This window comes from Lepisma saccharinum, chromosome 29 (genome assembly GCF_977018435.1).
Source record: "Lepisma saccharinum chromosome 29, izLepSacc3.1, whole genome shotgun sequence".
Classification (NCBI taxonomy): domain Eukaryota; kingdom Metazoa; phylum Arthropoda; class Insecta; order Zygentoma; family Lepismatidae; genus Lepisma; species Lepisma saccharinum.
Window position 1 is genome coordinate 23327504 of NC_139257.1, and position 14353 is coordinate 23341856.

General features: G+C 38.4%; 1 protein-coding gene across 1 annotated transcript in view; it reads left to right on the plus strand.

Moving 5' to 3' along the window:
- Positions 1 to 14353, plus strand: part of LOC145981249 (secretin receptor-like) — a 645142-nt gene that overhangs the window by 372748 nt on the left and 258041 nt on the right. The window lies entirely within an intron of this gene.

Genomic DNA, 14353 nt, shown 5'->3' on the forward strand with positions numbered 1-14353 from the left:
AAACCAAGTATACAAAGACAATGCGCACACCATCCGTGAGTTGAAACAGAGTATTGTACGAGAAATCGGGAGAATTACAGTAGACGAACTTGCACGTGTAAATGCCAATTTCTTTCGGAGATGCCAGGAATGTGTTGCAGCAGAGGGGCATCATTTACAACACCTTCTGTAGTCAAAGGTTAGTACACAATATGAAAACTGTAATTTTAATATCCGGCTCTAGCGACTGTCGCGGACCCCGCTCACCGGGAAAGACAAGCACTGATGCCGGGCCGCTTGCCGCCGAGTCTCGTAGCGAATGTCTGTAGTAAACGGCTCTGTAAAATATTCGAACAGTTTGATTAAAACAAATAAAAAAATATATGCAAATATACATTTTTCTGTTTCTGATATCGTATATATGAACCTACTATCGAAATCTTTGTCGAATGTGGTAATGAAACTATAATACATAAAGCCGGTAATTTTTTTTCTAGTGAAAATAAAACATTCTATAATTCTAACTTAAAATATTTTTTAAAGTCTTTGTAGCTGAATTTTGGCAAATTTTTAAATTGATAATTTGCATATTATCAGCTTCCATGTTTGTTTACAGTTTAATGGTAATTACACTATTGATGGTTTAACATGACTAGTATTTTGTATATTTTTCTACACAAAATGTTTGTTATTTTTGCCTGTAAAATTATTGAATTTTAAATCAAGAGAATTTAAATGTGTTTCCAGTTTACATATAACGTTTCCCCAACAGTACATAGATATACACCGCGTGTCCCAAAAGTCGCTTGACGAGAAATAAATATTTGTATTTTTTGTAATAAACCTAATGTTGTTTAAAAAATCTCATATTTCTTAGGTTGGTAACACTACTTATGTTGTTTTCTATTTTCCTCCAGGTGATTGAGTACTCATTGTTGGGTAATTACGTATTGTTGACCAGTGTTGATCTGTCAATTAACCATGAACCTTAAACTAACAACTGAAGAACGCGTTTTTCTCTTACAATGTTGGTGGAAGTCGTGTTGCAATTTCAGGAAACAATTCCTCAAACTCCAGCGCCATCCAAACAAGCAATCTACAACCTGAATAGTTAGTTTACGGTTCATGGTTAATTGACAGATCAACACTGGTCAAGAATACGTAATTACCCAACAATGTAGTACTCAGTCACCTGGAAAAAAAAACAATATAAGTAGTGTTACCAACATAACAAATATGACATTTTTTAAGCAACATTATGTGTATTACAAGAACTACAAATATTTATTTCTCGGTCAAGCGACTTTTGGGACACCCCGTATTTTGTTTCCTTTCTTTTCCTTTCTTAGAACTTAGTAAACACTATTAAAGGAATATGATATTAATGTACTTTCACCAAAAATGATTCTGATATCTAAAAAATCCTTATGTACATTATTCTAAAAATGATTTATTTAAAGTGATCTATATCAGTATTTTTTTTTAAAAAAATCACCTGTTTTAAATCAATTCACCTTGATTGTAATCGCGACGATGAAGATGGATCGCAATAGGATATGAAAGTACACTCACAAACACACATGGACAGGACACAAATCGTACAGAAGATCATACTGGCCTTGAATCTGGACGGCAGAGTCTCGTTAGCTTGCAGCAATGCGCTTAACCCAGGGCTCGCAATAACCTGTTATGACACCTAAGTCGTATGACGAGCTCAGCTCGCAATGCTACCAGTGATGTGCGTCTACGCGTAAACAACGATAGTCTACATTCTACACGTAGACTATGTTATACACGTAGATTACGTAATCTATGTAAAGAAAATGGCGAAAGGTGGTAACTTAGCAAAGTGCGCCGTGGAATTAAAAGAAAATTTTACTGCGTATCAGTTGCTGATGTGTAAGGAGAACTTTTCATACTCTTTCTTTCAAATTCGAACAATTTCTCACCTAGGAACAAACCTAATATAGGAAATATTCTAATGCTTTATGGGGAAAAGACCACTCTTGCCTCACGACTGCCATCTGTTGTTGTTTTTTGCATACTATTTATCTTTTTCCTTAGTTGATAATAGAAGAGAAGAGAAATTTTGTTGTAAATAGGTTTTTTTTCATTTCGTTAGGAACCAATATAGTTGAAAATGTCACAACCCTTGAAAATAAATGTTAATGCACTTTAGATTTTCTACGTAGTATATGTAAACTACAACCCAATGTAATCTACGCGTAGATTACGTGTAGACAACGCATGTAGACGTAAACTTATAGTCTACGGCACATCACTGAATGCTACACTGCTTGATAGAAATGCACGTAGTTCAGTGTGTAGATCATAGATGTCACTTGTATTCATACTAAAACGAAGTCCAGATATGTGATGTTTGAAATTCCTTCAGTGTGGCGCCACTCGATGTGTTTTTGTGGAGTAAGGAATAAAAAAACATTTCTTTATCGTATGCCGCTCTCCTCAGCTGCCATTACGGCATCAAAATTTCACATTTTCCCCAGTTTAGTAACAAATTTAAATTTATAAGTCATTTTCGAGTTTTTATGCATATTTAGTCTCTCAAAACGCATATAATCTGTTATTTCGACACTAGGATCAAAACTCGATTTTTCGTCGAATCTGGTGTTCAATACTAATATTCCTTTGAAACTCGTTTTTTACACATCCCAAACCAAAGATAATTTTCAGAAAAATATTGGATTGCTACGCAGTTCTGAGCCAATAAAGCTTATATAGTCTCACATTTCAACCCTTTGATCTGAAGTTTGGATTTTATGGAAAACTTCTTGGTCAACTCAGAAGGTATTCAATCATGACGTCAATGGGTTAAGTGTGTGTAACCACGTGGTGACCTACATTCGAATAATACTAGAGCTGTATCACTCGCGGTTTCGTCTCGCGTTACAAATGCCTATATTGTGCTTGGACCAGATTTGTATAAGCTTACCGTAGTCTACAAGGTGACCTTAAAGTCATATTCCATACGAAATAATTGTTAACAAGTGAACCACCTCACCTCCCATGTGGCGCAGTGGTAACGCGTCTTGTAATCAAGATGTCCCGGGTTCGATACCAGGTTGATTGGATCCTACTTGAAACTGTAGGTCCAGTCCCGATTAGCCTATCTATACACGCGTGTGTAGTAACATAATATTAGATATTACAATATTACCAAGCAAGAATTGGTTACAATACGGTTCTGCGAGTTGGATATACTGCTTTTCTATGAAAAAAACTGAGTGAGATGAAAGAATTTGGAATATTGCATCCGTGCTAAGCAATTAAAGAGATGCTTCATCCCCCCAACCCTCACTTCTACCGCCTTCCACTGCTAAATTCGAAACTACGATATGGAAGAACTTCTTGAAGTAAATTTTACGATGGAAACTGAAGAGTTTTATATGCGTTTGATCGACTTGTTGTTGGTAAACATTCCATCATCCAAACTGCAAAACAAGTTTCCCTTAATTGCTAGTTTCGGTCTGTATTAAAAAATAATTGAATCATTAATGAACTTTCGTATTACATTACGTATTTTCTAAATCCAAGCTTTTTGTTAATCAATTATTTCTTAAATAGTTTCAACTAGTTGCCACTTTTTTAAAAAGTTTTGTTGTGGTAAAATGAATATTTACGGATGTGAAATCCTAGAGTAGAGAGAGAGAAACACACACACACACACACACACAGTGAGATTGAGAGAGAAACACACACACAGTGAGAATGAGAGAAGGAGATAGAGAGAAACACACACACACACAGTGATACACACACACACACAGTGATAATGATAGAGATAGAGAGAGAGAGAGAGAGAGAGAGAGAGAGAGAGAGAGAGAGAGAGAGGGAGAGGGAGAGGGAGAGAGAGAGAGAGAGGGGGAGAGAGTAAGAGAGAGAGAGTGAGAGAGAGAGTAAGAGAGAGGGAGTGAGAGAGAGAGAAGGAGAGAGAGTGAAACACACATACAGTAAAAATGAGAGAAGGAGAGAGAGATAAATACACACACAGTGAGAATGAGAGAAGGAGATAGAGAGAAACACACACACACACAGTGAGAATGAGAGAGAGAGTAAGAGTAAGAAGGAGAGAGAGTGAAACACACACACAGTGAGAATGAGAGAGAGAGAGAGAGAGAGAGAGAGAGAGAGAGAGAGACAGTGAGAAGGAGAGAGAGTGAAACACACACACAGTGAGAATGAGAGAAGGAGAGAGAGAGAAACACACACACACACACACACACAGTGAGAATGAGAGAGAGAGAGAGAGAGAGAGAGAGAGAGAGAGAGAGAGAGAGATTAGTGAAATCCGAGTGTAGGCAAGGTTACACAACCTGCCTCCGTGGCACGGTGGTTAGGCGCAGAATGCTACGACGCCAGAGGACTCGGGTTCGAATCCCTTACTTGGCATCAACATCCATTCTCATCATCACGATTAGCCAAAAGTGGCAGAAAAGCGAAGTAAAATATACCAAATCAATCAATCAATATGATTATACAGGCAGACAGACAGAAAAACACACATTCAGAGAAAGTTAGAGAAATCCCAAAGTAGAAAAGGCTTTGTATTGCTTTGAATTGTCCTCACGTTGCAACTCCAGACTCGGAGCATCCAAAACAAATCAAGTGAGCTGAATTACTTGATTTATCTTATTTTGCTTTTATACTACTTTTGGATAATCGCGAATATGAGGATGAATGATAAGCTGAAAAGGGTGAAATGACAATCGCAAACACACGGAGGATTATACTGGCTATGAGTCGAGACGCCAGAGCTTCGCTAACCTGCAGTCCAGGGTGTACTACAAAGGATCACCCCTTCACCCCTTAAACCCTTGTGAACAATAGAAACCCATATACTAATTGCATATTGTTTAAAATATATGCTGGGAAACCAGAATTAAACTTTTGTATTCCATATGCACACACGGACTTGGTTATTTTACTCACACACACAGAATGCCAACCCTCAGCTCTGTGTTAGCTCGCAGTTGGGTAAAGTGAGCGAAGAGGCCAACTGTTGAAAGCAATATGAAGAACCCTCTCCCTTCTTCAACACTTAAGGAAAAAATCGAAGACCAAGGCACGAAGATTTCTATCAGTAAACATCCAGTGCTGCCGCCAACGGCTGGGCTCGAAACCTCAATTTCGCGCCATTCGGGCACTCGAATGTGATCTTAACAAGAAGCATCTGTGGAGGGGAACAGCTTGAGCCACTATTCGACTCCTGAACAAACTCACTGCGGAAGAAAGTTTGTCAACGTTCAATGCCGAAGAGGAGGTGGAGGGGAAACAAAAGCAGAGGTGGTAGTAGAAGTGGATGAAATGCAAATAGCAAAATATGAGTGAGGGATGTGTGACAGAGAGAGGGAAAGAAATATGAGAGGAATCTGGAAGAAGAGAACTCGAGAGAGAGACAGAGGAGAGAAAATTAAGTGAAGAGAGACAGAAATATAAAATAGGGAAAAAACTGGAGAAGTTAATGCGAGAGACAGAGAAATATAAAATAGGGAAAAACTGGAAAACAGAATGCGAGAGGTAGAGAAATATAAAATAAGGAAAAAACTGGAAAACAGAATGCGAGAGGCATAGAAATATAAAATAGGGAAAAAACTGGAAAACATAATGCGAGAGGCAGGGAAATATAAAATGGGGAAAAACTGGAAAACAAAATGCGAGAGGCAGAGAAATATAAAATAGGGAAAAGACTGGAAAACATAATGCGAGAGGCAGGGAAATATAAAATGGGGAAAAACTGGAAAACAAAATGCGAGAGGCAGAGAAATATAAAATGGAGAAAAAACTGGAAAACAGAATGAGAGAGGCAGAGAAATATAAAGTAGGGAAAAAACTGGAGAACAGAATGCAAGAGACAGAGAAATATAAAATAGGGAAAAGACTGGAAAACAAAATGCGAGAGGCAGAAAAATATAAAATAGAGAAAAAAACTGGAAAACAGAATGCGAGTGGCAGAGAAATATAAAATAGTGAAAAAACTGGAAAACAGAATGCGAGAGGCAGAGAAATATAAAATAGAGAAAAACTGGAGAACAGAATGCGAGAGACGGAAAAAACTGGAAAAGATAATGCAAAAGAGAGATATAGAGGGAAGAAAACAGAATCTAGGAAATACGAGATTGATAAAGAGGGAGAAAACTGCACCGTGAGGGAGGGAGAGATTGAAAGAGGAAAAACTGGAGAAAGATCGCGTCTGCGAGATAAGGAGGGGAGAAAACTGGATCAAGAGAGCGCGTGAGATAAAATGATGGGAGAATACTTGAGCGAGAGACCTGAAAATATAGTGAAACTGGAACAAGATAGAGATCTTTATACAGGGGAGCGATAAATCGACAAACAAATAAAGACAGAGGGCGTAAGAAGGTTAAAGGGAGTTTAAAATAGGAGCGACATAAAAGAGGAGAAGTCAGGAAACGAAGAGAGAGAGAATAATAGGATGACAGACATCTGAATGTAGCTTAGTTGGGAAAAGAGAAGAAGGAGATAAAGTGACGGAGGAACAGAAGGGGAGATGAACTGCGAGATAAACTAAGAGAGAGAGAGATGTAAATAAAATGAGACCCATAGAAAGAAAATAGACAAGGATGAAGCAGATAAATAGCGAGACATGAAGGAAGATGTGTAAATAAAGAGAGAATAACAGGACAGAGACTGGCAAAAGAAAATAACAGAAGACTGAGATAGAAAGACTGAGATGTGAATAAAGAGAGAAAGGCAAAGAGAGATAAAGAGAACAGACACACATTGAACGAGACAATTTTATAAATTAGTAGAAAGGTACACATAAAAAAGAGCGAAATCGAGATTTTAGGAGACAGGTAAAGAGATGGAGTGAAGAACAGAATAAGAAGGTGAGAGATTGGAGAAAGAATAGGAGAAACAAGAAGAAGAGGAATAATTACCGTGGATGATGAAAATAATATAGATCATTGAAAAGTATACCGGAGATGTAATACATTTTTAACAAATATTTTTGGTAACAGTTAAGTTGTGAGAATTCTTTACGTGCATAATGAAGAAACAATTATTTTCATAAGCGCGGAGATTTTATTTTTAAAATAAATCACAGGGTGTCTACAAATGATTGAAGCGGTTTCACGATATTACTCTACGTGAAGTAACTTTACAGTTTTGTAGAGAAACTCAACAAGTTTTGTGACACATTACAAGTGTTCGATATGCCCCTCTTCGTGATTCGGCAAACTTAAACTTAATAATCACGTTGTTCCCCAAACGCGATGCAGCATTTCCCTATCAATTCGAGCAAAAGCACCCATGATGCGAGCTCGCAGTTCTGCTAGATGACTCTGTAATGGAGGCACAAACACTAAAAATCGCCTGATAATGTTTGCATGAGCACGTGAACACTCATGTATATGTTTTAAATTAGGTACATATTAAATGCACACACACACATATATTTACTCGAAAAAATCCTTCTTTGATGTTCGGGTATGCACACAATTTACTCTGACGTCTTTCACGTCTGATTACTTTTTTAGATAGTTGGTAACACTGACTCCCACGGTGTTCCACGGATTGCGTTGAACACAATTGCTGTGCGTGTTGCATCAAACTAGCAGCTAAGGGGCTGTTGGCTTATACCCCGGAAAGGTTCACTGCGCTGTGCGAACATATGGTAGTGCGAGCCCTGATGCAAGCGGCAATAGTTCTTGCATTCGGCACCAGAGCGCAGCATATGCAAGGCATATCTAGGGGGGACTCTAGACGGTCTGGGTTATATAGTTGCATAATGTCGAATCTCTTAATATCGTTATTAAGTGCATTGTGCATCGGTGTGTAGCGCTCAATTACTTGACCCACAGTGAGAATTTTATTTTCTGTGTAATATCTAAAGCTCAATTATAGGCTTCGGCCGTCATCCTTCAGGAGTGAGTTCGTGTGCAAATGTATATATTGCAAACAAGACTACTTACTGATTTGCCCCAAATAAGTGGCTAAAGAACACACACTACACATGCACTTTCTTTAGCCACTTATTCGGGCAAATCAATTAGTCTTGTTTACAATAGATACATTTAAAAATATATAAATATATCTAAAAGAGAATTGTTACTCTTTTTTGATCGGACAGTTCTTGTAATTGATCAATTCACTCGAGTGCACGGACGGCCAGAGGACACATCCTGGGCGTTTGTTACCATTTGCACATGTACAAGCGACTCGCTTCCAAAAGACTGCTTCTGGAACGATTCGTTTCGTGCACTGCATAAGATCAAGGATGGTAAATATGTTTGATTGATTGATTTGGTGTTTTAAGTCCACTTTATGCACAGTAAGACCAAACAGTTTTAAGTGGAATCCGATTCACTATGTGCCTCGCCGGGTATCGAACCCGGGACCCCTCGATTACAAGGCGACGACGGGTAAACATGTTAATGACGACGATGAACAGATGTTACTATACGCTTTATATCAGTGGTTCCCAAAGTGTGTGCCGCGGCACCCTGGGGCACCGTGATTGACTTACAGGGGCGCTGCGAAATGTTCCAATATTTTCACTGAATTGTTAGTCAATGCTATGAATGTTTCAAATATGTGCTTATTTAGTACATTTTTACATATGAAATATTTCTGAATTTGAAATAGGTGTTTAATTTTTAACTTAAGGCATGTAATCTTACACACTGAGCGTTGCAAGTTTTAGAAAGGGCTCTCTGAAACATGACAAAATGATGCTAGGAGGAAAAATACGAAACACGAGGGAAGAAGGAATATGAGCAATGTCACATTGACTGACACTTCAACCATAAGCATCGCAACCGAGTTATTGTGAGAGGGGGATATTCTGTATTATACCCAAATATCTTAATACACAAAATACATTTTTCTGGACTGGACGCGTCCTCCCCTCTGTCCCGCTAACGATGTACGTGCTTTCAATGCTGAATGAATGTCGTTGGTTAACATATGGTCGGTGTAATAGAGAGTAGATTGCGAAGTATGGTAGTCTTGCGTTGTACATACCTGAGATTGCATGTTATACGAATTAGTTTGCACTAGCCATTATTAATCGTATATATCGTAATTAAAAGGGTGTTAATTGAATAATCTTGTATTACTTCAAACATAGCGTGAGTTTTGGGGGAAATTATTGAAAAAAGTTGAACTGTCATTCTTACTTTTTCAATTGAAGATGAAGTTACAAGGGAAAGGAGTATATCTCCATTCAGTATAAATTTTCTATTGTGAACACCCTTATGTGAACCTCACACGACGCCACTGCATAACTCCCCACACAAAAAAAGTCACACGGAGTTAAGTCAGGGGAGCGTGGAGGCCATGACAGCAGTTGTTGATCATCATTTCCACAACGACCGACCCATCAGTTTGACAGTTTGGTGGTTAAGATTTTGTGAACATCGTGATGGAACTGGGGCGGAGCACCATCCAACTGGTGGATAAAGTTCTCACTGTCTGTCTCCAACTGTGGCATGAGCCAATTTTCTAAAATGTCAAGATACTCTTATTTTATAATGAGTGTTCGCTGAAGACGAGGGGGCTGTAAACTCTAAATTTTGAGATTGCACAAAAAGCATTGAGTTTCGGAAAGTCACGAATATGCTCAACAGCGTCATGGGGAACAGAAACTTGTAATGTGTTACAAAACTTGTTAAGTTTCTCTACAAGACTGCAAAGTTACTTCGTGATACGTTCAATAATACATGTACAGTAACATCATGAAACCGCTTCAATTATTCGTAGACACCTGTATAATAACATGCAAATTATTAAGTGGGCTTGAATCTTACAGACCCATTTAAGTTTGCCCCACTGTTCATGTATATCATACAGAAATAAACTTCATCATATTTTACTGAGAATCCCTGAAAAACGTCATATTATTTTGTTACACCCTGTACTTCTTACCGTTGTTTAAAACAAGCTGATGGAAAAATTTTCTCTCGGGCTTTTCGAGAAGCTTCCACAAGAACAAAAAAAAAAAACATCTAATTAAATCCATTCTGAGTTCCATTTACACGTTGCATTAAGCTTTGGTGACGTCACAAATTCGCGAGTTCTTAAAAAGAAATTCACAGCTTTACTTTCCGCAGTTACAGACAAGGAAAAGAGGGGCATAATTCTCCCTTCCCCCGCGGAGCTAGGAAATTCGCAAGAAACGCTCTTAGAAGAGCTGAGAAAATTCTTGCAGTGAGAGGAGAAGTTCTTAGGAAAAGTCACTTTTTACTCGAAGATTTCGAAACATTATATTACCTTCCCCACTTTTTTAAGAGCTGGGTTCTCTAGCTTCCAAAATCCCTAATTTTTCCTCCCTCCAACACTCTTTAATGTTTTTTTCATTTCTTGCGTCTTTTCGTCTCACTCACTTCGTTGTTGATGGTGGACAGGGACACCAAATCGGTGCCAGGCACCACGTTTTATTTCACGTTTTTCATGAAGAAAGTCTAAAGTGCTCCAATTCCGACTGGAGTTAAGTTTGGCGGAAGAAAATGGGTGAGAAGTGAGCGGAAACTGAGATGAGGAAGATGAATGAAATTCAGAGGATGAAAATAAAACACTTTCCAGGAAATAAAGTGTTGAAAACCGCACGAGAAGTAAAATTTTAATTGAAAGACATCATACACAGAGTTAGTTCACTCTACCTCCACAAGAGTGAAAATTAGCACCCAGAGGGTGAGGGTAATTCCACATTCATTCATCCTTAATACCACCACTGGTAATATGTACTTGACAAGGGTTTGTCAATAATGGTGATTCTATAACAGGAAAATTATAATTGTCTCAAACATTTTATGACGTATTGTGTAACGAACCTGTGTGTTTAAGGTTTTATATTTGTAAAATTTTAAGATTTTTAAATATTTGTTAATTCAAATAATGTTCAGAATATCACAGACAACCATAATTAAAACATTTCTGAAAATGCGTCATAATCTACCGGTGATGACGTCAGTTTTTCAACTTGCCAGAGGAAGTGTATGAACCCTCCTGAATATTTTCAACTAACGACGGGCAGTGTTGGAGAAACAAAAGAAAGTAGAGGAATCAACAAGAACTTGGTAACGGAAATGGAATGCCAGAATAGTGTTACTGCTTTGCATTAATTTCGTTTCTTTTTGGCGAAACTATCGTGTATTTTGGTTTGTTTTCTCCAACGTTAATACAATATAAAGTTGTGTGTTAGTGAATGCAATTTGAAATGGTGTAAGATTTGTTCTTTTCGCCTCTTCAGGCACAAAATAACAAAAGTGTGTAAATCGGCACTATTGCTTGAAAGTCTAAATAGTACAGGAGATATAAGTAGTTATAAAACTGTGTCTAACTTTGAAAACCGTGTTCTAATTCTCGTTACGCATCACGCCCTGATGAGTTATAGCGAGTCTCATGTTCCCGACAGAAAAAGCAGCGGACTAACTTTGTAACGACTAATTACTGGAGGACGTTGCAATTGGTTCCAAACATCCAATAGAGAAATTAGTAGACACATAGAATACGATTTTCAATTGTCCTCGACCCCACCTCCCTTCGCCCCCAATTTTGGCACCCAATCGCGTGGTAACTGACACGCAAAAATTGTTTTCAAGATTCTATATTACAATTATTTCAATCATACTATGTGTGGCGGAGTGGTTTGCTACCTCTAATTGTGTAAAGGTACATACATTTTAATATGATACCACGCCTAATATATTTTAAGGGTAGGGTTCTTTTTGAAAACGAAACCAGCCTTCCAATGGAGACGTTTAAACAATTATATTATCTCAACAAGGATACATGGATTTGGATGTTTACATAATAAGCTACGTATTGCTCTGATTCTGATTTACATTCTATTTGTATGCTTTTACGAATTTATTTCTTCTTTCTAATTTGTATAATCTTCTTTCGTATATGCTTTCTTCTGTACTCCTTTCTGGACTTCCTTCTTTGCGGAATTTTGGATGTGGACTTCCTTCTTTGTGGGAATTTGGACCTAGACTTCCTTCTTTGTGGGAATTTGGATCTGGACTTCCTTTTTTGTGGGAATTTGAACCTGGACTTCCTTCTTTGTGGGAATTCGGATCTGGACTTCCTTCTTTGTGGGAATTCGGATCTGGACTTCCTTCTTTGTGGGAATTTGGATCTGGACTTCCTTCTTTGTGGGAATTTGGACCTGGACTTCCTTTTTTGTGGGAATTTGGACCTAGACTTCCTTCTTTGTCTCTGGTATTTTCTTCTTTGTCTCTGGTATTTTCATATTTAGGTTTCCTCTCTTCACTAAGTTCTAATTTCACAAGCGGTAAAGCCTCACTTTTTCTTCATTCACACCAAGTCCTAGAGGGTTACGTTTCGAGGGTGAGGGTTGATATCTACGCTACCTATTTCTGCTCTTCGACGATTGAGGAATTCTTTTATCAGCTCTTTTCCCTCGAGCTTTGGGCAATATCCTACTCTCCTCCCTAGAGGCAACGACTGGAACGCGCCAACACTAAATAAGTACAACAAAGAGTATGCTTGGTGCCAGACGACTGAAACGCGCATCCAAGTAGGTGCAACAGCTGTGACACGCAACCAAAAGTAATGTGGTTCGCGACTGAAACGCGCCGCCACTAAGGGGCTGGTAAATGAAGCTAACAGATTCGAGATCTGTTAAAAGACACGAATTTGTATCAGTTTTTTCACTTCTTTAGTTTTCCAGTGTATTTATATATGAGCATCAATTTAATTTATTAAGTATTTACATTAATTTATTGTTTTTATATCTTTTCTTTATCCTCCTATAATGGATTGTATTGTTGTTCACCTTTTCACATTACTTTGCGCTTATTTACACTGCCATTCGTGTATCTCGTGTTAATCTTCAATCTTGCACACCTTGTACTGCCATCTGTATTCCACCTCGGCAAACCGTTTACATGAGTTGGCACAGCGCGGCAGGAAACCAAGGGTCCCGGATTCGAATCCCGGCTCGAGCATGGTTCCTTGTGCCTGTACCATCATCTGCATCATCATATCACTCATCCTCAAAAGTAGCAGAAAAATGAAGTCAATTACACCAAATCAATCATTCTCGGCTCATTCGTTTTCTCCGCTTCTCTACCGTTATGCGCAGCGTTGCTACACAGATTACTGGGACAGAGTAGTAGTATATCTGGACCGGATAATTCCCTAATCTAACCAGCTTTTGGGCTAACATTTACCGATCTTAGACCCTAGGCTCTAGAATAGTTTGAACTGTTTCTATAACTATATTACAAATCTATGAAAGAATGATTTGAATCGTTACTAGCTGAAAAATTACTAATCAAAATGCAATGAAGCTAAGAGTGAAAAAGCAGGATTTCAACTCTTGATATAACCATTTTGTATCAACAACACAAAGCGCCCTCTGGACATGTTTGTATAATTGTCCACGCCCATTCACCTTTTGATGTGGTTTCAATCCATGTTTGCTCATCCTTTTGAATGTGAATCGGCGTCTCTTTGAAGTTTCGATTGATTTATTCTCATGACTCAATATGTGAGTGTGGATGCTAACAGGAAATTCCAAATCTTCTAAAAATGGTATTTATTACCCACCGTCCAACATAGAAAAATTTAATAGCTTTAAAAATCAACTCTCAAGCTCGGTCACTACAGGGTGATTCAATAGTTCCTTACACAAAGCCATAGCTCTTCAACTAATCTAGTTACGTAAGCTATTAATAATCCATTTCAGTCTAAAGCCAAAGCAGGTAGATTGATTGAGTTGGTGTTTTAAGTTCACTTTATACACAGTACGGCTAATCGGGACTGGACCTACAGTTTAAAGTAGGATCCGATCCACTATGTGCCTCCATCGGGAATTGAACCCGGGACCCTTAGATTACAAGGCGACTACGCTACCACTGCACCATCGGGGAGGCCCCCAAAGCAGGTAGAAAAGTGATTTTGTGTGATTACAGTTCTCCAAGTCAAACTTCGTCACCGTGCTGCCCCTTCCAGGAATAAGGAAATTTGACTATTTATTCTTCACTTCTCCCTTTTGTTCGCAATTCCTCTCTATGTTCTTTTCTTGTATCTTCGTCTTTGCTTTAAGAACTTTCTGGTTTGGTGTCTTATCTCTGTCTTCGTGCTAACTAAACCATGTCTTGATTAATTTATTTTCTTCTCCCTCTCTCTCTCTTCTTTATTTCCTTCTCTGTCCATCTCTGTGTGTCGCTGTGTTCTTTATTTCTCGCTCTCACATTCTCTCTATCTCTGTATCACATTTGTCTCTTCCTTACTTCTTTTAATTATCTTCCTCTTCACCATCTGTCTTGAATGTTTCGCTCTCTCTCTCTCTCTCTCTCTCTCTCTGTCTTGGGTCTCCTCGATGGCTCAGTAGTAGCGTTGTCATCTTGTAATCTAAGGT